This window comes from Bison bison, unplaced genomic scaffold (genome assembly GCF_000754665.1).
Source record: "Bison bison bison isolate TAMUID 2011002044 unplaced genomic scaffold, Bison_UMD1.0 scf7180017864374, whole genome shotgun sequence".
Lineage (NCBI taxonomy): Eukaryota > Metazoa > Chordata > Mammalia > Artiodactyla > Bovidae > Bison > Bison bison.
The window spans coordinates 5,672,479-5,694,644 of record NW_011494946.1 but is presented as its reverse complement, the minus strand read 5'-3'; the positions used below and the strand labels follow the sequence as shown (position 1 = coordinate 5,694,644).

Here is a 22,166-nt window from a genome sequence, read left to right as displayed (position 1 = left end):
ATGCAGGTCAGGAAGCAACAGTTAGAACTGGACATGGAACAACAGACTGGTTCCAAATAGGAAAAGGAGTACGTCAAGGCTGTATATTGTCACCCTGCTTATTTAACTTCTATGCAGAGTACATCATGAGAAATGCTGGTCTGGAAGAAGCACAAGCTGGAATCAAGATTGCTGGGAGAAATATCAATAACCTCAGATATGCAGATGACATCACCCTTATGGCAGAAAGTGAAGAGGAACTAAAAAGCCTCTTGATGAAGGTGAAAGAGGAGAGTGAAAAAGTTGGCTTAAAGCTCAACATTCAGAAAACAAAGACCATGGCATCTGGTCCCATCACTTCATGGGAAATAGATGGGGAAACAGTGGAAACAGTGTCAGACTTTATTTTGGGGGGCTCCAAAATCACTGAAGATGGTGACTATAGCCATGAAGTTAAGAGACACTTACTCCTTGGAAGAAAAGTTATGACCAACCTAGATAGCATATTGAGAAGCAGAGACATTCCTTTGCCAACAAAGGTCTGTCTAGTCAAGGCTATGGTTTTTCCAGTGGTCATGTATGGATGTGAGAGTTGGACTGTGAAGAAAGCTGAGCACCGAAGAATTGATGGTTTTGAACTGTGGTGTTGGAGAAGACACTTGAGAGTCCCTTGGACTGCAAGGAGATCCAACCTGTCCATTCTGAAGGAGATCAGTCCTGGGATTTCTTTGGAAGGAATGATGCTAAAGCTGAAACTCCAGTGCTTTGGCCACCTCATGCGAAGGGTTGACTCATTGGAAAAGACTCTGATGCTGGGAGGGATTGGGGGCAAGAGGTGAAGGGGACGACAGAGGATGAGATGGCTGGATGGCATCACTGACTCGATGGACGTGAGTCTGAGTGACCTCCGGGAGTTGGTGATGGACAGGGAGGCCTGGCATGCTGCGATTCATGGGGTCACAAAGAGTCGGACACGACTGTGTGACTGAACTGAACTGAACTGAACAGTTGATGTGCCCAATGTGGATGATAGATTATGTGACCTTGAGCATGGCGTACCAAGGGCAGGGAGGTAGGAGTGGTCTGATCTGGAATAGGCATAAAGGGGTGCACAGAGACTTTAAAAACATTACTAATCCCAGGTTGACCTGCTTCCTAGTATCCCAATGAGCTGGCCAGTCTAATTAGTGTTGGTAACAATCTGATCCTTCTTAGCCACATGGACCATTTCCACTCTCCTTCTATGTTAGTAAACCACAGGATACACATTCCCATCCCTAGAGACAAAACTCATACCAGTTTGGAAATAATCTTCCAGAAATCTTATGAATAAATGAATCATGACCTGTGTGCCTGAATGCCAAGAGTCTGAATCTTAAAATTAAGATTTTTTAGTCTAAGCTAAAATAGACCTATCATAATACAAATTTGAGGAATCCAAAAATAAATCTAAAATTGTATGCCAATGCCTTGTGAGCTATTATTGTTTTCTTTAAACTCTAGTAGCAGAATTATAAACAATTGAATTAGATCTCAGGAACAATACTCTTAATACTGTCAGCTGCTGAATTGTTCATGAGGTCACTGTGCTACATCCATGCCACAGAAGGCAGATGTTTTTTGCCACTTAAGTCTATTTGGAACAGCATACTATTTGGAGATTTTTTTTTTTTTTAATTTCCTTTTTGTCTTCATTCTTTTTATATTTTTTGTGAAGTCTGGCATGAAGATAATTTAATCTAAATATAGGTTATTTGGTGATTTTCCTTCTATTAAAATTTTTAACTGCCATAGTTGACATTCCTTCTTTAATACAAAGACTTTAAAAGATACAACTTTTTTCTTAAAATTTCATGGTCAGGATAGTATTAAAAGTAAAATTCAGTTTATAAAGATGATTTTGTTTAACAACATGAGGTCAGTTCATTTCAGTTCAGTCGCTCAGTCGTGTCTGACGCTTTGCAACCCCATGAATCGCAGCACGCCAGGCCTCCCTGTCTATCACCAACTCCCGGAGTTCACTCAGACTCACGTCCATCGAGTCAGTGATGCCATCCAGCCATCTCATCCTCTGTCGTCCCCTTCTCCTCCTGCCCCCAATCCCTCCCAGCACCAGAGTCTTTTCCAATGAGTCAACTCTTCACATGAGGTGGCCAAAGTACTGGAGTTTCAGCTTTAGCATCATTCCTTCCAAACAACACCTAGGACTGATCTCCTTTAGAATGGACTGGTTGGATCTCCTTGCCATCCAAGGGACTCTCAAGAGTCTTCTGCAACACCACACTTCAAAAGCATCAATTCTTCGGTGCTCAGCCTTCTTCACAGTCCAACTCTCACATCCATACATGACCATTGGAAAAACCATACCCTTGACTAGACGGACCTTTGTTGGCAAAGTAATGTCTCCACTTTTGAACATGCTATCTAGGTTGGTCATAACTTTTCTTCCAAGGAGTAAGCATCTTTTAATTTCATGGCTGCAATCACCATCTGCAGTGATTTTGGAGCCCCCCAAAATAAAGTCTGACACTGTGTCCACTGTTTCCCCATCTATTTCCCATGAAGCGATGGGACCAGACGCCATGGTCTTCGTTTTCTGAATGTTGAGCTTTAAGTCAACTTTTTCACTCTCCACTTTCACTGTCATCAAGAGGCTTTTTGAGTACATCATGAGTACTAATACACTAAGCCAAGGATCAGGAAATTTTTCCTGGAATTTGTATACAAATAACTACTCAATTCTGCACTTGTGAAATCAGCTGCAGACAATATGCAAACACACCAGCATGGTTGCAGAACTGCTTTAGGCCTTCTGTGGGGCCTAACAACTTCTGGTATGGGCTCCCTCCCAATACAGAAGTAAATTAAAAATTATATTTAAATAACTTTAGATACATGAATTATTTTTTTTGTTTGTTTTGGAAAAAATTAATAGACTCTTGTGGGCTCTAACATTGCATTGTTTTCCTGATGTGAGAAAAAAAATTAAATATTTTGACCCTAAAAATTTGATTTTTTTTCTATCTTTTAAAGAAATTAAGGCATTTCATTGACTTCTGTGGGCCCTGTTCTCTATGCCTTCTGTACTGAATGAATAAATTGGCCCTATAAAGCTGTGTTTCAGTAAAATTTTGTTTGGCAGCAGGCTGCCAGCTTTGCACTGAATAATTAGACAAGTTTAATATTATGTTTTAATCTCTATTATCCTGCTTGATATGAGTTTTTAAATTTTAAAACCAATTGTTGGCTTAATTATTCTTCCTAAATATATCTACCTCATTCATACTTTATTAATATTCACATTAGCTGTTCACCCACTTTCTTATTTGAAAGTCCATAACTGTCCCTGACCAGTATTGTCATACTAGTTGAAACCAACATTGTTTCTGATTAGTCAATGATTATTGTTAACTACTGTTAATTCTGCTCTTGTTCTTATTCTTCCTAACAGCTGTATAGTAAGTACTCCACTATACCAAGGTATCCTAACTCATTTAGCCAGCTCTCTATAGATGAATACTTAGAATGTTTCCAATTTTTTCACAATTCTAAGCAATGTTGCAATACACTTCACAGCACAAGGGGAAAGTTATTTTTATAGGAAACTTACTAGGAGGGGAAACTCTGGGTCAAAGGGAATGTATATCTAAAATTATAATCAATATTAAACAATTGCAACAAAAATGTGGTACTAAATTATATCTCCCTGGAACATACGGGAACTTATGTCTTCACATTCTCGTCACACACTGTTAAAGTTTTGGAATCCTGAATAAAGAGGGAAATTCATATTACCGCATGGCTCTCTGAATTCCTGTAATTACTAGTGAGCTTGCAAATTATATTTCTCCTATGAACTATATACCTAAGATTCTTAAGAGCCATTTCCCCTCATCAGTGTTTGTCTTGCCCTGCCCTGGATACCAGAGAAGGCAATGGCAAGTACTCTTGCCAGGCAGTACTCCAGTACTCTTGCCTGGAAAATCCCATGAATGGAGGAGCCTGGTGGGCTACAGTTAATGGGGTCACTAAGAGTCGGACATGACTGAGCGACTTCACTTTCACTTTTCACTTTCATGCATTGGAGAAGGAAATGGCAACCCACTCCAGTGTTCTTGCCTGGAGAATCCCAGGGACAGGGGACCTTGGTGGGTTGCCGTCTATGGGGTCGCACAGAGTCGGACACGACTGAAGCGACAGCAGCAGCAGCAGCAGCCCTGGATACACTCTTAACATTAATAAATATACACAGTCCTGGGTGTTTTATATTTTTTGTTGTTATTATAAATGGAATATTTTCTTCTACTCACTTTACTAAATGATTATTTATACTGGCCACTTTCCTAAACACTCTTGTTGAGTCATTTAGACTTTTCTAGTATATTCTGAGTTTAAATGGAAATAATGATTACTTTGTCTCCTCCTTCCTAAATGTCTATCTCTTATATTACTTTATCCTGTTATATTGACCAGAACTTTGAAAGTAATGTTAAATAATGATGTTGATAATGTTCCTAACTTAATGGTAAAATTTCAAATGCTTCACCATTAAAGTGTGATATGCTGGCAGTTGGTTTGTAACATATATTTCTAACCATGTGTATTGCTGATCCTTTTGTGACGCCAATTGTCTTGCTTTTCACACTGTCCGCCTTGCTCGCTGAACCAGGGTGGGCAAGGCGCAAGATAAGGGGCTGGAAGAGAATGAGAGGAGCTGTAGGAACTGCAAATGCATTTATTCTCTCCCTGCCGGAATGGAAGCCGTTAACACAGCCTCTCTGCTGGCTGACTCAGCAGCCATAGCAGCAAACAGCACAACACAACACAACCGCACACAGCCCTTCAGGGCTTTCCCAGGTGAGGCTTATGCGGGCGTACTGACACGGCAACCCCTGACCAAGCGAGCACCTCATGACGCGCATGTGCAGTGCTATGATGATCTCAGCTGTTGCATAGTCATTATCACGAAACGTGGGGCAAGAGAGCCTGAACACGCCAGCCTGGCTAATTTGCCCTCTCCCGGCACTCCACCCCTTCAGGGTCTCTCGCCTCACATTCTACGCCCGGTCCATCTGCGATTTTCCCCTTGGGGAGTAACACTGACCCTTAGATTCACTTCTTGCATCAGCTACAATAAGCAATTACATCCCCAACACGTAGCAAAACCCAACTCCAGGTGTCACCTGGAACGCATGTTGCAGTCCTCGTCTTCTATCCACAGGGATAGAAGAGCCACCCTCCACAGGTGGAGTGCCTTTATCTGCCATGGCCAAGTCAGGTCCACTGTCTGTCCTTGTGAGATTGCAGGAAGGCCTCCACAGAGGCAACCCCACCCCTCCGGGACTTTTAAGGACCCACAAAACACTCCACAGGTGCCAGTCCACCAAAGAGGGGGTTTTTGTGGCGTTCACGGCCCACCCGCATATTCCAAATGCTTTGGAATATGTTCTACTGTTCAGGGTGGAATGTGTTCACACTGTTCTAAGTCTGCAAGAGAGTCAGAGGTTATAAGCACGTCACAAGACACAGCCTTTACACTTTACACGATACACTGTTCTAAACTTGCAGGAGAGGACACAGCCTTTACAGTACACCTCTGCACGAATCAGCCCACATTTGCATCCGCATGACCCAGACGGGGCCTTTCCCGGTTCAGCCCCGCTTCGGGATCTTCACACTCCTGACACTTTTTGCCTGCTGCCACCCCTCTATTTCTCCCAAGCGAGCCACCACTGAGGTCCCTTCACAGATGGGGCACCCCACATAGGGTGCAAGAAGAGCAGTCAGGGATCCAAAAGAAGTAGATGGGGCTTTGTTCAAAATGGTGTATCGAATGCCACCAGCAAAGTGCTCATCATCTGGGCCTCAGGTCGTTGGGTTAAATACCGACTGCTTCATGCCCAGTTCTCTCACCCCTTGGGTCAACTCAGCATGGGTATGCCATTTACTCATAGTATCCGGGAGCTTTCCCACATTGCACCAAACGGTGGGGCTGGCAGCGTGAATCCATTCCCGCCATCTCAAAAGGTTCATCGTCACCAACACTTACCACCTGGCTGTCAGAGATGCCGGCTTCTTCACAGTCACAGGGCTCTTGCTCTAACACCAATATACATTGCTCTAGCTCTTCCAAGCTTCCCTTCACAATGGTCATTGGCTTGGCATCACTGAGATTACTACCTTTGTTAGCCTTCAGGGCAATCAGGAAAATCCACCCCACAGTGCCAGCAGCAGTCTATGCCGCCTTGTTCAGCAAAGGGGAACTCACCACCTTCGTAACACCTTCTCAATGCTCTCTGGTGAACCGTCCACCGCCTCCCAGTCTTCCACCAGAGCCAACGCCCGAGAGGACCACAGTCACACAGTACCACATACTATCTGGTGGCCATTGGCTTCCTCCACCCAGTGGAGCCTCAGGCTCCCCTACCCCCTGGGTATCCTGCCAACTACGCCAGTTGTATTGCTGACCCTGTTTCTGATGCCAGTTGTTTTGCTGTTCACACTGAACAGCCTGCACTGTCTGCTGACCCCAGGGTAGGCCAGGCACGAGCTAAGAGACTGGAGCGCTGTAGGAACTGCTGCTGCTGCTGCTAAGTCGCTTCAGTCGTGTCCAACTCTGTGCGACCCCATAGACGGCAGCCCAACAGGCTTCCCCGTCCCTGAGATTCTCCAGGCAAGAACACTGGAGTGGGTTGCCATTTCCTTCTCCAATGCATGCAAGTGAAAAGTGAAAGTGAAGTCGCTCAGTCGCGTCCGACTCCAGCGACCCCATGGACTGCAGCCCACCAGGCTCCCGCGTCCATGGGATTCTCCAGGCAAAAGTACTGGAGTGGGGTGCCATTGCCTTCTCCGGTAGGAACTGCAGATGTGTTTATTCTCTCCTGGCTGACACAGCAGCCGTAGCAGCAGACAGAGCATAACACAACATAACCTCACACAACCCTTCAGGGCTTTTCCAGGTGAAGGTTATTTAGGCATACTGCACACAGTTGCCCCGACCAAGTGAGTACCTCATGATGTGCGTGTGCGGTGCTATAAATGATCTCAGCTGTTCAGTTCAGTTCAGTTCAGTCACTCAGTCGCGTCCGACTCTTTGAGACCCCATGAACTGCAGTACACCAGGCCTCCCTGTCCATCATCAACTCCCAGAGTTTACCCAAACTCATGTCCATTGAGTCGGTGATGCCATCCAACGCTGTTACATAGTCATTATTTACAAAACAAAGGACGAGAGAGTCTGAACACACCATCTTGGCTAATCTTCTGACGCCCCACACCATATTAAAAAAAAAAAATCCTCAGGGTACATGCCTAGGAGTGAGATTGCTGGGTCATATGGTGGTTTTATTCCTAGTTTTTTAAGGAATCACCATACCGTCTTCCACAGTGGCTGTATCAATTTACATCCCCACCAACAGTGCAAGAGTGTTCCCTTTTCTCCACATTCTTTTCAGCATTTATTGTTTGTAGATTTTTTGATGAGGAAACCAAAATTGAAAAAGACACATGTATCCCATTGTTCATTGCAGCACTGTTTACAATAGCTAGAACATGGAAGCAACCTAGATATCCATCAACAGGTGAATGGATAAAGAAGTTGTGGTACATATACACAATGGAATATTACTCAGCCATAAAAAGGAACACATTTGAGTCAGTTCTAATGAAGTGGATGAACCTAGAACCTATTACACAGAGTGAAGTGAGTTGGAAAGAGAAAGATAAGTACCATATTCTAATACATATATACAGAATCTAGAAAAATGGTACTAAAGAATTTATTTAGTACCAGGGCAACAGTGGAGAAACAGACGTAGAGAATAGACTTACGGACATGGGGAGAGGGGAGGAGAGGGTGAGATGTATGGAAAGAGCAACATGGAAACTTACATTACCATATGTGAAACAGATAGCCAATGGGAATTTGCTGTATATCTCAGGAAATTCAAACAGGGGCTCTGTATCAACCTAGAGGGGTGGGATGGGGAGGGAGATGGGAGGGAGGTTCAAGAAGGAGGGGATATATGTATACCTATGGCTGATTCATGTTGAGGTTTGACAGAAAACAGCAAAATTCTGTAAAGCAATTATCCTTCAATAAAAAATAAATTTTAAAAAAAGCCTATTTTATTTTAACCTAAAATTTAAGAGAATTGTGAATAGCTGTGAAATATTACTTTTTCAACATCTACTGTAATTCCCAGGTATATTTTTCTTTTACAAACTAATAATATGCTTAGCTTTAACAAGATGTGTGTGTGTGTGTGTGTGTGTGTGTGTGTGTGTGTGTGCTGAGTCACTTCAGTCATGTCCAACTCTGCAACTCCATGGACTGTAGTCCACCAGGCTCCTCCCTCCATGGGGTTCTCCAGGCAAGAGTACTGGAGTGGGTTGCTGTGTCCTCCTCCAGGGGGTCTTCTTGACCCAGGGATCAAATCCATGTCTCTTTAACTCTATCTGCATTGGCAGGTGGGTCCTTTATCACTAGAGCTATCTGGGAAGCCCTCAACAAGACCTTAGTGGGTAACGTATTAGAGTTCTTAACATCGAACTACTATGGAACAAACCCCAGGTAGTCATCATGCATCCTCTTGTATGTACTGTCAGATTTTACTTGCTAGTATTTGATTCGGAAAGTTTGAACCATTGTTTGGAAGTGAGGAACACTGATGTCTTTTACTTTTTGTGACCTCTCTTTGGTTTTTGTATCAATTCTTCTGCATTTACAAGAATGATTAGGAAGCTTTTCTTCTTTCTCTTTGTTTCTAAACATTTTAAATGTTAGAGGAGTCATCTGTCACTTCAAGTTTTGACGGGATTTACCCAGGGTCAAGGGTGCTAGCTTTCAGCTGTCTTAATTCCTTCCAGTGTTAGATGCCACATCAGCTTTCTACTGCTTCTTCATGTGGATGTTGTAATTATCATTCTCGCTTTCTTTTTTCCATTGCATCTTGGTTTCAAATTGTTTATGATAAAATCAGGCACATTATCTTCTCTTTTTTTCTCTCCCCTCTAGGGTTATCTCTAACTTCTCTTTCCTAATATTATGTATTTGTTTTCTTTCTTTCTTTCTGGATTATGGCAATTAGTAGGTCATCCTTTTTACTGAGAAATTTTTCATCAAAGAACTTTTTTGCATGTATTGATGAATCCTATTGTTTTTCTTTGCCTTAATTCTCAATTTTCTGTTTCTATCTTTACTTGGGTTCATTTTGTGTTTTCCTATAATTTCTTGAATTGAATGATTAAGCCATTATTTCTATTCTTTCTTTTTTTTCTTAGGAGTGAAAACTTTTTGAGCAATGCATTTTCCTGATTATAACTATATCTCTACAACACTGCCTTTGGTAAGCGAGCATTTTCATGATTGTTATAGGGCAGTTATTCTTCAATTATGGTTTTAAATTTTTAAATAGTTAGAGATTTTAATTTGGGGCTTTTTTATTGAAGCTGTTTTATTTTTCAGTGTGAGTGTAACTCCTACTTTTATTATTTACTTTTGGCTTCAATGCGTTGCATTCAGAGATTGTGATCTGTGCTATTTCTTTTTTTAATCCATTGAGGTTTCCCTTGTGACCAACATAAGCTCACGTTTTAAAAAGGCTAATAGATGTTTGAACAAAAAATCATATTATTCCTGATAATAATAGAATTTATTATTAATCTATTAGATTATCCTTATTTATTTTTGCCTATATAATTTCTCAAGGACTAAAATAAAGGCAATGCATTTCCCCTACACTATATTTTCGTCAATTTTCTTTTATTTCCTACAGTTTAGCTTAATATATTTCTGTAACAGGCTAGTTATTTCCTAATGTTTATGTTGTCCTCGTGGATTATACTCATTTGTAATCATTATTATGTGACTTTTGGAGACAGCTTGTGCCACCACAAGGTCAGAAACTCCATCAGAGAAGGATATCTGATTTGGGCCACTGTTGTTACCCCAGACTTTACTGCTGTTTATCAATAGCACTCAAAAAATAACAGTTTTTTAAAAAGAAGGTTAAAACAAGGAGCAGATAGAGAAAGAGAAGAAAGTTAAAAAAAAAAAAAAAAAAAAACATGAACGAGGCCTCACTGAGTATGCTCTCAACATTATTTGCTCTCAACATTATCTGATATAACATTATAATCCCTGTTTTCCCTTCAGTCAGTTCAGTTCAGTCACTCAGTCATGTCTGACTCTGCAATCCCATGGTCTGCAGCATGCCAGGCCTCCCTGTCCATCACCAACTCCCAGAGCTTGCTCAAATTCATGTCCATCAAGCTGGTGATGCCATCCAACCATCTCATCCTCTGCTGTCCCCTTCTCCTTCTGCCTTCAATCTTTCCCAGCATCAGGGTCTTTTCCAATGCATCAGTTCTTCACATCAGGTGGCCAAAGTATTGGAGTTTCAGCTTCAGCATCAGTCCTTTCAATGAATATTTAGGATTGATTTCCTCTAGGATTGACTGGTTGGATCTCCTTGCTGTCCATGGGACTCTCAAGAATCTTCCCTAGCACCATAGTTCAAAAGCATTAATTCTTTGGCTATCGGCCTTTTTTATTGTCCAGCTCTCACATCTGTACATGACTACTAAAAAAACCCATAGCTTTGACTATACAGACCTTTGTAGGCAAAGTAATCTCTCTGCTTTTTAATACACTGTCGACGTCTGTCATTGCTTTTCTTCCAAATAAATAGGTGAAATGAATTAAATAATATGTTTCACTTAACCTGACATATCTAAATATCAATTTATTGTCAATATAAAGATTATTAATGAGACACTTCACATTATTTTTTCATACTAAGCCCTCAAAATCTGGTATATATTTTACTCCCACAGCACAAATCAACTCAGACACATTTCAAGTGCTTAGTAACCACCTATGTTGAGTGGCTACCTAACAGGACAGCACAATTATAGATCATGGAACACAGAGAAAAGGACAATGTGCTTTAGGTCCTCAGTCCAAGGCCTTCTACCTCACCTCCCGGGTGAAGGAGAGCAATAACTCAGCACATGCAGTGTCCTTATAGCACAAGCCCGTTAGGAAGTGCTGGGCCAAGTGACTTTTCCGAAGCGGTTAATTAGGACAGTGTTTCTGCAGCTTTAATATGCCCAAGAATTACCTGGGCATCATTTTTTAAATTTTGTTTTACTGAAGTAGATTTGATTTACAATGTTGTGTTAATTTCTGCTGTACAGCAAGGTCATTCAGTTAGCCATGAATATTCACTCTTTTTCATATTCTTTTCCATATGGTTTATCACAGGATATTGAATATAGTTCCCTGTGCTGTATAGTAGGTCCTTGTTGTTTATCTGTTCTATATAACAGTTTGCATCTGCTAATCCCAAACTATCTTTTTGCGTATTCACAAGAGAAGACTCTACACATGGACATCACCAGATGGTCAATACTGAAATCAGACTGATTATATTCTTTGCAGCCAAAGATGGAGAAGCTCTATAGAGTCAGCAAAAACAAGACTGGAACCTGACTGTGGCTCAGATCATGAACTCCTTATTGCCAAATTCGGACTGAAATTGAAGAAAGTGGGGGAAACCACTAGACCATTCAGGTATGACCTAAATCAAATCCCTTATGATTATCCAGTGGAAGTGAGAAATAGATTCAGGGGATTAGATCTGATAGAGGGAGTGCCTGAAGAACTATGGACAGAGATTCATGATATCATACAGGAGACAGGGATCAAGACCATCCTCAAGAAAAAGAAATTCAAAAAAAGCAAAATGGCTGTCTGACAAGGCCTTACAAATAGCTGTGAAAAGAAGAGAAGTGAAAAGGAAAGATATACCCATTTGAATGCAGAGTCCCAAAGAATAGCAAGGAGAGATAAGAAAGCTTTCCTCAGTGATCAGTGCAAAGAAATAGAGGAAAACAACAGAATGGGAAAGACTAGAGACATCTTCAAGAAAATTAGAGATACCAAGGGAACATTTCATGCAAAGATGGGCTCGATAAAGGACAGAAATGTTATGAACCTAACAGAAGCAGAAGATATTAAGAAGAAGTGCCAAGAATACACAGAAGAACTGTACAGCAAAGATCTTCACGACCCAGATAATCACGATGGTGTGATCACTCACCTAGAGCCAGACACCTTGGAGTGAGAAGTCAAGTGGAAACATCACTATGGAAACTTAGGAAACATCACTTAGGAAACATCACTATGAACAAAGCTAGTGGAGGTGATGGAACACCAGTTGAGCTATTTCAAATCCTGAAAGATGAAAGTGCTGCACTCAATATGCCAGTAAATTTGGAAAACTCAGCAGTGGCCACAGGACTTGAAAAGGTCAGTTTTCATTCCAATCCCAAAAAAGGCAATGCCAAAGAATGCTCAAACTACCACACAATTGCACTCATCTCACACGCTAGTGAAGTGATGCTCAAAATTCTCTAAGCCAGACTTCAACAGTACGTGAACCATGAACTTCCAGATGTTCAAGCTGAATTTAGAAAAGGCAGAGGAACCAGATATCAAATTGCCAACATCTGCTGGATCACCAAAAAAGCAAGAGAGTTCCAGAAAAACGTCTACTCCTGCTTTATTGACCATGCCAAAGCCTTTGACTCTGTGGATTACCAGAAAGTGTGGAAAACTTCACCTGACCTGCCTCTTGAGAAATCTGTATGCAGGTCAGGAAGCAGCAGTTAGAACTGGACATGGAACAACAGACATGTTCGAAATCAGGAGAGGAGTATGTCAAGGCTGTATATTGTCACTCTGCTTATTTAATTTATATGCAGAGTACATCATGAGAAACACTGGGCTGGATGAAGCACAGGATGGAATCAAGATTGCTGGGAGAAATATCAATAACCTCAGATATGCAGATGACACCATCCTTATGGCAGAAAGCGAAGAACTAAAGAGCCTCTTGATGAAAGTATAACAGGAGAGTGAAAAAGTTGGCTTAAAACTCAACATTCAGAAAACTAAGATCATGGCATCTGGTCCCATCACTTCATGGCAAATAGATGGGGAAACAGTGGAAGCAGTGACTGACTTTATCTTTTTAGACTCCAAAATCACTGCAGATGGTGACTGCAGCCATGAAATTAAAAGACACTTACTCCTTGGCAGAAAAGCTATGACTGAACTAGAAGGCATATTAAAAAGCAGCGACATTAGTTTGCCAACAAAAGTCCATCTAGTTAAAGCTATGGTTTTTCCAATAGTCATGTACGATATGAGAGTTGGACTATAAAGAAAGCTGAGCACTGAAGAATTGATGCTTTTGAAATGTGGTGTTGGAGAAGACTCTTGAGAATTCCTTGGACTGCAAGGAGATCCAACCAGTCCATCCTAAAGGAAATCAGTTCTGAATATTCATTGGAAGGACTGATGCTGAAGCTGAAGCTGAAGCTCCAATACTTTGGCCACCTGATGGGAAGAACTGACTCATTGTAAAACACCCTGATGCTGGGAAAGATTGAAGGCAGGAGGAGGAGGGGACATCAGAGAATGAGATGGTTGGATGGCATCACTGACTCAATGGACATGAGTTTGAGTAAACTCTGGGAGTTGGTGATGGACAGGGAGGCCTGGCGTGCTGCAGTCCATGGGGTCGCAGAGACATGACTGAGTGACTGAACTGAACTGAACTGAACCCCAAACCCCACTCCATCCCTCCCCCTTTCAATCTCCCCTTGGCAACCACAAGAATGTTCTCTATGTCTGTGAGTCTGTTTGTTTCTTGCATAGGCTCATTTGTGTCATATTTTAGATTCCACGTATAAGGGATATCATGTGGTATTTGCCTTTCTTTTTCTGATTTACTTCAGTTAGTATGACACTTTCTAGGTCCATTCATGTTGCTGCAAATGGCAAACGCCTGAAATGTACCACACTGTATATATGTACCACATTTTCATTAGCCAGTCATCCACCAATGGACATTTAGGTGCTCTTCATGTCTCACTGTGTGAATAGTGCTGTTATGAACATAGTCTTGCATGTATCTTTTTGATTTAAAGTTTTGTCCAGATATTGGGTGTCTTTTTAAAATGCAGGCTCTGATTCAATAGCTCTGGAGTGCATTCTTTATATTTAACAAGACCCTAAAGGAGGCTGGTCCTCTGAAAACACTTTGTGTAGCAAAGGATTAAGTCATATATTCTGAAGTCTGTCATAATTGTGAATGTCTTTCGGATACATTTTCAACTTGCCAACAGTCTAAATCAGTACTGTTTAACAGAAATAGAACACAACCCATATATAGAATGTGGCTCTATATAGAATATATTCTTGGGTCTCATCCATTTCAGTTTTCCTTTCAGTTCTTTGTTACTGAGTCATTGCCTTCCAGAATCTGATGTTATTGAGATAATTCATTTGGTTAGCCTAATTTATTTTTAATTTTTCTGTCCACATAATGTATCTATTAATCTCAATAACACCATGCTAATCTTTGTTTTTGTTTTCCTGGAACATAATGAGACTGAGGATTTTGATCTGCCAATTTAGATGTTCTTTTACTTTAGCAAAGTTTTCATCTAATTCCATATTTCTTCAATTAAAAGATTTTTTTTCACATTTGGTGTTTCTCAAACTAAGAAATAACTTGTAAGTAACATGTCCATGCAGTAATTAATCATTTACTTTTATTCTCTTGAAAGCTATTTTTAAATCAATGGTGCATCTTGAAATTAACAATAGTTCGAGACCGAAGAAATGCAATATGTTTTATATTTATTTTCACTTCCCTTTGATCTTTCTCTCTTTTTTTTCCTGGAAAGTCACATGGTTTTGTGCTTTTTGTCTGTTATTTGTCCTCTATCACCATTACTCTCCTTAACCAGTTTTCTTCCTCTGTCCATATGCTCTGCAATCTGTGAAATTTTTCCCCAAAGTGCCATTTAAGTCAAAGCTCAATTTTCCACAAAGTTGACTTATATCTAATTGCTTCTAATATGGGTTTTGGTTTTGTAACAGTTCTATTTTCCTTTTGTGCTTTTCTTGGCTTTCCCTTTCATTATGTCTTACATTTTTTGACCACTTTTATTATAAACCTGTTTTCTCTAATGCCTTAGAGTTCAGAGTAATTTTCTTCTTTTTTTGGAATAATTTTTAATCTCTGTTTGGCATATACCAGATGCTTCATTCTTTATTGGAAGCATAATACCCACATTGGTGCTTTGGGTTTTTTTGTGCAGGTTTTAAATATGTTTTGGGGGTAAGGGGATGAGGGGCAAGGGGAGTAAAATTAGGATCCAACAGAAGTTGGTTGAACACATTTCACATTTATGGCTCTCAGCTATTTTGTAGTTTATTGATATTGGGAACAGACATTTTCCTCTCATTATACTTTTAGCTGCTTGTTACTACTTTATACAGAATCTACGGATTTTTTTTTCTGGATTTATTTTGTCAGCAACCTCAATTAACTCAATCAACTTTTAATTGTTTCTCTTAGTCACGGCCTCTGTGGGTCACGACTACCACTTGCCCATAAGATAAAAGAAGATGGTGATGTAAACTACCTCCCCCAAGCACATGCATGCTCAGTCATGTCCGACTCTGTGTGACCCCATGGACTGCAGCCCGCCAGGCTCCTCTGTCCATGGTATTTTCCAGGCAAGAATACTGGAATGCGTTGCCGTTTCCTTCTCCAGGGGACCTTTCCAACCCAGGGATTGACCCTGCATCTCCTGCACTGGCAGCGGGATTCCCACTCCACCACCTGGGAAGCTCCACCCAAGTTCACACAGCTATTAAATGATGACATTTTGATTTGCACCCAGGTAGTGAAACTTGCTCAGTTGTGTCTGATTCTTCGAGAGCCCGTGGACTGTACAGTCCATGGAATTCTCTAGACCACAATACTGGAGTGGGTAGCCATTCCCTTCTCCAGGAGATCTTCCCAACCCAGGGATCCAACCTAGGTCTCCTGCATTGAAGGCAGATTCTTTACCAACTGAGCTATCAGGGAAGCCCTGATAGGTAGGGTAGACTCTCAAATCATTACATTCCCTCTCTCCTTTTTTTCTTACCTAATCACAGAGTCATCTTCATTCTCTCATTTCTTCTACAACCTGCTCCCTCTCTATTAAGGAGATGAACTGAGTAAAGTAAAGCTAAGGTCCAGGGTAGGTCTCTACTAACTGGGCGGCATGTGCTCTTGCCATCTTAAGCCTCATTTTCTTCATTAATGAAATAGTAATAAACACATCTACTTAAAAAAAAACTTTCAGGATTACTGCAAGATTTAGATATAATCATTTAATAAACTGCTTCAAGACCTAGATAGAGATATCACTATTATTACAATATCATGGAAACAGTGACAGATTTTATTTTCTTGGGCTCCAAAACCACTGTGGATGGTGACTGCTGCCATGAAATTAAAAGACATTCACTCTTTGGAAGAAAAAAGCTGTGGCAGACCTAGCCAGTGTATTAAAAAGCAGAGACATCACTTTACTGACAAAGGTCCATAGAGTCAAAGCTATGCTTTTTGCAGTATCATGTATGGATGTGAAAGTTGGACATAAAGAAGGCTGAGCATCAAAGTATTGATGCTTTAGAACTGTGCTGTTGGAGAAGACTCTTGAAAGTCACTTGGACAGCAAGGAGATTAAACTAGTCAATCCTAAAGGCTATCAACCCTGAATATTCATTGGAAGGGCGGGGCTGATGCTGAAGCTGAAGCTCCAATACTTTGGCCACCTAATGATAAGAGCTGATTCACTGGAAAAGACCCTGATGCTGTGTAAGAGGAGAAGGGGGTGACAGAGGATGAGATGATTGGATGGCATCACTGACTCAACGGACATGAGTTTGAGCAAACTCAAGGAGATAGTTAAGGACAGGGAAGCCTGATATGCTGCAGTTCATGGGTCATAGAGAGTTGGACATGACTTGGTGACTGAACAACAGCAATCATGCCCAGAGTGTTTCTATTTCAGGGCCTGTCCGTTTGACTTGAACATCCTCAAGCCACCTAGTTGCCTAGAAATTTGTTATTACACTTTCTCTCTCACCTTCTATCCCCCAATGCACTCACATGTACCCAACACATCCACTGTCACTCGCTCTTCAAAGTACCATTCTTGTCCAGCGTCTGCGCTACATAGATTTCTAGTTGCCTACCCATTGCCCGTTACTACATTGTTATCAACAGAATCTCTGTATCAATGAATGGGGCAACATGCTCAGCTACAAAAACACATTTTCAAACCTCCTTTGTCTCAAAGGTTTGCCGATGAAATACACACAGAAAGTGGATGACTCAGCAGAAGACAGGTCTTCGTGTCGTATAATTATGCCTGTACTACTGATAGAGAAATTAAGGTAGTACATCTTGCCCCGAAACTTGAGGTCTCTCTAAATGTAAAGATGATGCTCTTTCCACTGCCTTACACTGTCTTTATAAGGCTCTCCTGAGAAGGCAATGGCAGCCCACTCCAGTACTCTTGCCTGGAAAATCCCAGGGATGGGGGAGGCTGGTAGGCTGCAGTCCATGGGGTCGCTAACAGTCAGACACAACTGAGCAACTTCCCTTTCACTTTTCACTTTTCACTTTCATGCATTGGAGAAGGAAATGGCAACCCACTCCAGTGTTCTTGCCTGGAGAATCCCAGAGATGGGGGAGCCTGGTGGGCTGCCGTCTATGGGGTTGCACAGAGTCAGACACAACTGAAGCGATTTACCAGCAGCAGCAGCTCACTATTCAGGTCTCTTTATGTCCCTTATTGTCAAAGATAAGTAGTTAACCATGCTAAGGGAGAAGACTCAAGGTATCTTCTGAGCCCTGCAAATAATGTGGAATTTCACAGTGGCTTTTCAGAGACCCAGTCTTGGATTACAGAATACCCCCCAAAGAATGGCTTGAAAAGTCAAAACTGAAACAACAGAAAAATCTAGGGCAGTACCATCAGGCACTGGGGATTGACAGGAGTAACAAAAATGCTGGCAACTGTCACAGGCACTACAAGCTAGCTCTTCCTCCTGAGGGAGGTGGGCATGCATCTTGTTTGTATCCGAGGTCCCAGTTTTTCCCAGCTCTTACCTTTTCCTCCTTTGTACGTGGTTAGAGAGGACCTGAAGCTAGACCCTACAAGACTGACAGCAGTATCCTAAAAGTAAACCTCAGTGCCATGAAAAGTACACATTTCAAGTGAATTTCTGTTCTTCACTGCTAGAGCTAAAGGGTTCTAGGTAAATATTCCAAGATTCGAAAGTCCTCCCTTTTGGAAGGTGATTTGAACTTGAAGGCAGAAAATCACAACATAAAATTACATGCAAACAAGATATATGTCATAAATCTTATACTTTGTTACAGAAGGATGCTGATTATATGTTCTTTGAGTACTTACGAACAAGTATGTACAGGCATGATTCTGAGGAATACAGAAAAGTTTACAGGAACAAACTTTATTTTCAGACGCTCATGACTTTCCTAGCACTGGCTTAAAATTTTACCAACATTTCCAAAGTTGTTTTTGAAGAAAATTTAGTTAGCCTTTGACATCAGTGAGCAAGCCTTTCAGATGTTTTAAGTTAAAACACGCATACATAATTAATTATATGGCCACCGTATTAAGCATTTTCTCTGCTTTAACATATTAGTAGAGTCCAGGTTGTAACCATAATGCACGTAGGGAGCTCTGGGGTGATACTTTGAAATCATGCTGGCAAGTGCCACCTCAAGACCATACATCCTGCATCCAGAAAACTGAGAAATATATACAACATTTTTCCAGAGTCTCAGAATAAGTCAGTAACGGATTTAGACATAATATTTAAATTAAGTCACCAAAGGAGAAGCAGAAAAACAAACAAACAAAAATAAAAACCCCACAATTGAAAGCAAACCATTCACAGAACCTTCATCACTGAATATTTCATGAGTAAAGTTCTCAGCCTCATCTACAGAAATTGTTCAGAACCTTGGAGAATGAGGAACCACATGATTTGGATATACCTGGCATCCATAATTGTTTCCAAGGGGCATCCCCATAGCAACTGATTCCTTTTCAGAGTTCCTAGGAGGTAGCTAGCTCTGGCATTGGGCTTTTCAGAAAAGGGGACAAATCTCCTCTCATTTTGATTCATAAGAAATTTCAGGATCCCTATTTATTCTACTTGTAAAATATATTACATAAACTAATACAAAGATCAGAAAATATGTCCTGCCAATGTGAATCTTTTTTTTCTTAAAAATTTTGTTCAGAACTCACTCACAAAGTAAACACATCTCTTCCAAAATATCTATTCTGGCATTCTGAGTTAACAACAATAATAAAAAAATAACTTCAGAAGGAGCAATTAAATGCTAAAAACCAAAATAAAACTGAGATATGAAACACTACACCAAATTACAAAGATCCTGGTTAAAGGAAAAATATGCTAGCAGTTTGAAGATATTAAGAGCCAGATAACTCCCTTCTTCATTTTGAAAGAAACTTAATTGGAACCTGACACACAGCAGAAACTCAGAGATGTTTGTGAAAGTGGTGAGTGCTGTTTCGAGGAAATTTCAGAGATGGTAGTTCACAGTTTGGTACAGAATAGCAATTTCTACCAGAGAAGGCAATGGCACTCCACTCCAGCACTCTTGCCTGGAAAATCCCATGGACGGAGGGAGGACCCTGGTGGGCCGCAGTCCATGGGGTTGCTAAGAGTCGGACACGACTGAGCGACTTCACTTTCCCTTTTCACTTTTATGCATTGGAGAAAGAAATGGCAACCCACTCCAGCATTCTTGCCTGGAGAATCCCAGGGACGGGGGAGCCTGGTGGGCTTCCGTCTATGGGGTCGCACAGAGTCGGACACGACTGAAGCGACTTAGCAGCAGTAGCAGCAGCAATTTCTACAAACTATGAGTGTTTCAAAGTTCTTATGATGCAGTATCTGAATCTACCCCAGTAACTATCGCCTTACGGCTCACTGTGCACCCACTGCTGTTTATTTTAGGGGTCCTGCATGGGGTAAGGGGCCCAAGTGTTAGACCCAAGTGACCTCTAAGTCAGTGGCTATCAAACTTCTGCAGGGTCAGAATCTCCAGGAGGACTTGTTAACACACATACTCCCCAGTCCCAGAGACTGAGGCTCAGCAGGTGTGGGGTGGGGCCCATGAATTTACATTTCTAACCAGGTGCCAGGGGATGCAGCTGCTACTTGTCTTTGGACACGTCGAATAGCACTGCTATTCGATCCTTTTCAATTCAGAGTCTAACCTTTCAGAACCTGGTCTCAGTTTGCAAAAGTCCTTAGAGTCTGGGATTTGACAGGATCCTACAGGGGCAAAAATTACCAGGATGCGGGAGTTGGTGATGGACAGGGAGGCTTGGCGTGCTGCGATTCATGGGGTTGCAAAGAGTCGGACACGACTGAGCGACTGAACTGAACTGAACTGAACTCATGTCTACCTACCTGCCCTCGGAGCCCTCCTCCGCCCATTTTATGCCCAAGCCCCTGTAACCGGCACTCACCGAGCTTTCCCAGGGCCCGGGGCCCCTCAGAACGGCGGGCAGGGCCCCTGATTCCCAAGGGCGGCACTAGCGCCTGGGCGCGGGAACGGCGCGCGGTGGGGAAGTGCGGAGCTAGGTCCCCGCTCTACCGCGGGTGATACGGAGCGCCCCGCGCCCTGCTGGGCCCTTTAAAACGCGCGGACTGGTGAACTTGGCTGGGCTCGCCGGGTGTGGGGGTGGGGGGCCGGGAGAGGGGGGGGGCGGTGTTGGGCTGGACTATTAATTCCTCGTGGGTTTCATGTGAGTGTCCAGAGACTCTCCAGCTGTTGGCTCTTTGCGCAGCTGCCAGCAGCTGTTTCGGAGGAAGCCGGGGGCTGTCAAAAAAAAAAGAAAAAAACTTGAGAAAGCGGTTTCTCAGAAACCCAGGGCAACTTTTATCTGCTGAACTGAGGTCACTGTGGCTACTTGAGCTGAGGACTCGCCATTTGGCTCCAATGGTTTACTCTGTGGTCTCCTCCAAGCCAGCCTGCAGAGAACCAGAGAACATTCCCAGAGAGCCAGAGAGCAGGCAATGTCTCGGGGAGCTGAGGTCCGAGAGGGAGCAGAGGGCAAAGCTGGGCTAAAGGCGGCAGGAGCTCCCCAGCACCTCCCAACAAGGGCAGGGCTGGGAGGGGGCTGGGAGGGGGGTGGGCAACAGGAATGAAGACTCGATTCTCACAGGAACCCCAATGATGCACTTGAAAAGCATTGCCTGTTCTTAGGTGGATGGCGTGTTTGCTTACTTGTTTCTTTTCCATTAACGTGAACCCACAATTGAGATTTTATGGATAAACCTATTCCCAGCTTGTGCAGCTGAATTCAGTCTATCCCCACAATGCTCAGCCTGCCACCTTCTCCGCTGTCCTTGAATAAATATGGAAATTACTGAACACTTATGAAAGTTTATTTAAAAGCCATGTCTGATGCTTTGTGACCCCATGGATTGCAGGAGGCCAGGCTCCTTTGTACTCAACAAAGGTCAAGAGGAAAGTTTATTAAAAGGTCAAAAGACCCTTGCTTAGCAAGGACCATTAGAGCTCCAGGCCTCTCTGTTCCAGAACAGCTTCAGAAGTGAATCAGGAGGTTCCTAGGTGTGTCTCAGAAAGAATGGGGCTGGAAGAATGGAGAGAAGGAAGTGGAAGGAGGGCTGTCAGGACTTTTTCCTTTTATTATTAATTTTTAACAAGGAGAACACAAATATGTAAAACTAACGGCTGATTTCTTTTTTTTTTTTTTTCCACTAGTAAGGGGCAAAATGATCTTTCTCAGAAGATGGTGTATTTGCTGTAAGCTACAGCTTACCTTGGAGAAAGTGATGGCACCTCACTCCAGTACTTTTGCCTGGAAAATCCCATGGACGGCGGAGCCTGGTAGGCTGCAGTCCATGGGATCTCTAAGAGTTGGACAAGACTGAGCAACTTCCCTTTCACTTTTCACTTTCACTCATTGGAGAAGGAAATGGCAACCCACTCCAGTATTCCTGCCTGGAGAATCCCAGGGACAGGGGAGCCTGGTGGGCCTCCGTCTATGGGGTCGCACAGAGTCGGACACGACTTAGCGACTAAACCACCACCACCACTGAGAGAGTCATTTCCTAGGCAGGTTGCTAAGGAGTCTAGGGGTCCCCAAGGAGAGAGGGGTCTGGAATTCTCAAGGAGGAAGAAAGGACAAACTCTTTTTTCTTTCTCTACATTCCTTAGGATTATATAACA

General features: G+C 42.2%; 1 protein-coding gene across 2 annotated transcripts in view; it reads right to left on the bottom strand.

Annotated features, from left to right (window-relative positions):
• The window catches only part of COL6A5 (collagen, type VI, alpha 5), a 160,932-nt gene extending 140,302 nt beyond the window's left edge, over positions 1-20,630 (bottom strand). For both annotated transcript variants that reach the window (XM_010856741.1, XM_010856742.1), the window contains exon 1: positions 20,437-20,630. The gene's annotated coding sequence lies outside the window, so the exon portion shown is untranslated. The remainder of the gene's footprint in view (positions 1-20,436) is intronic.
• Positions 20,631-22,166: the final 1,536 nt, after the last annotated feature.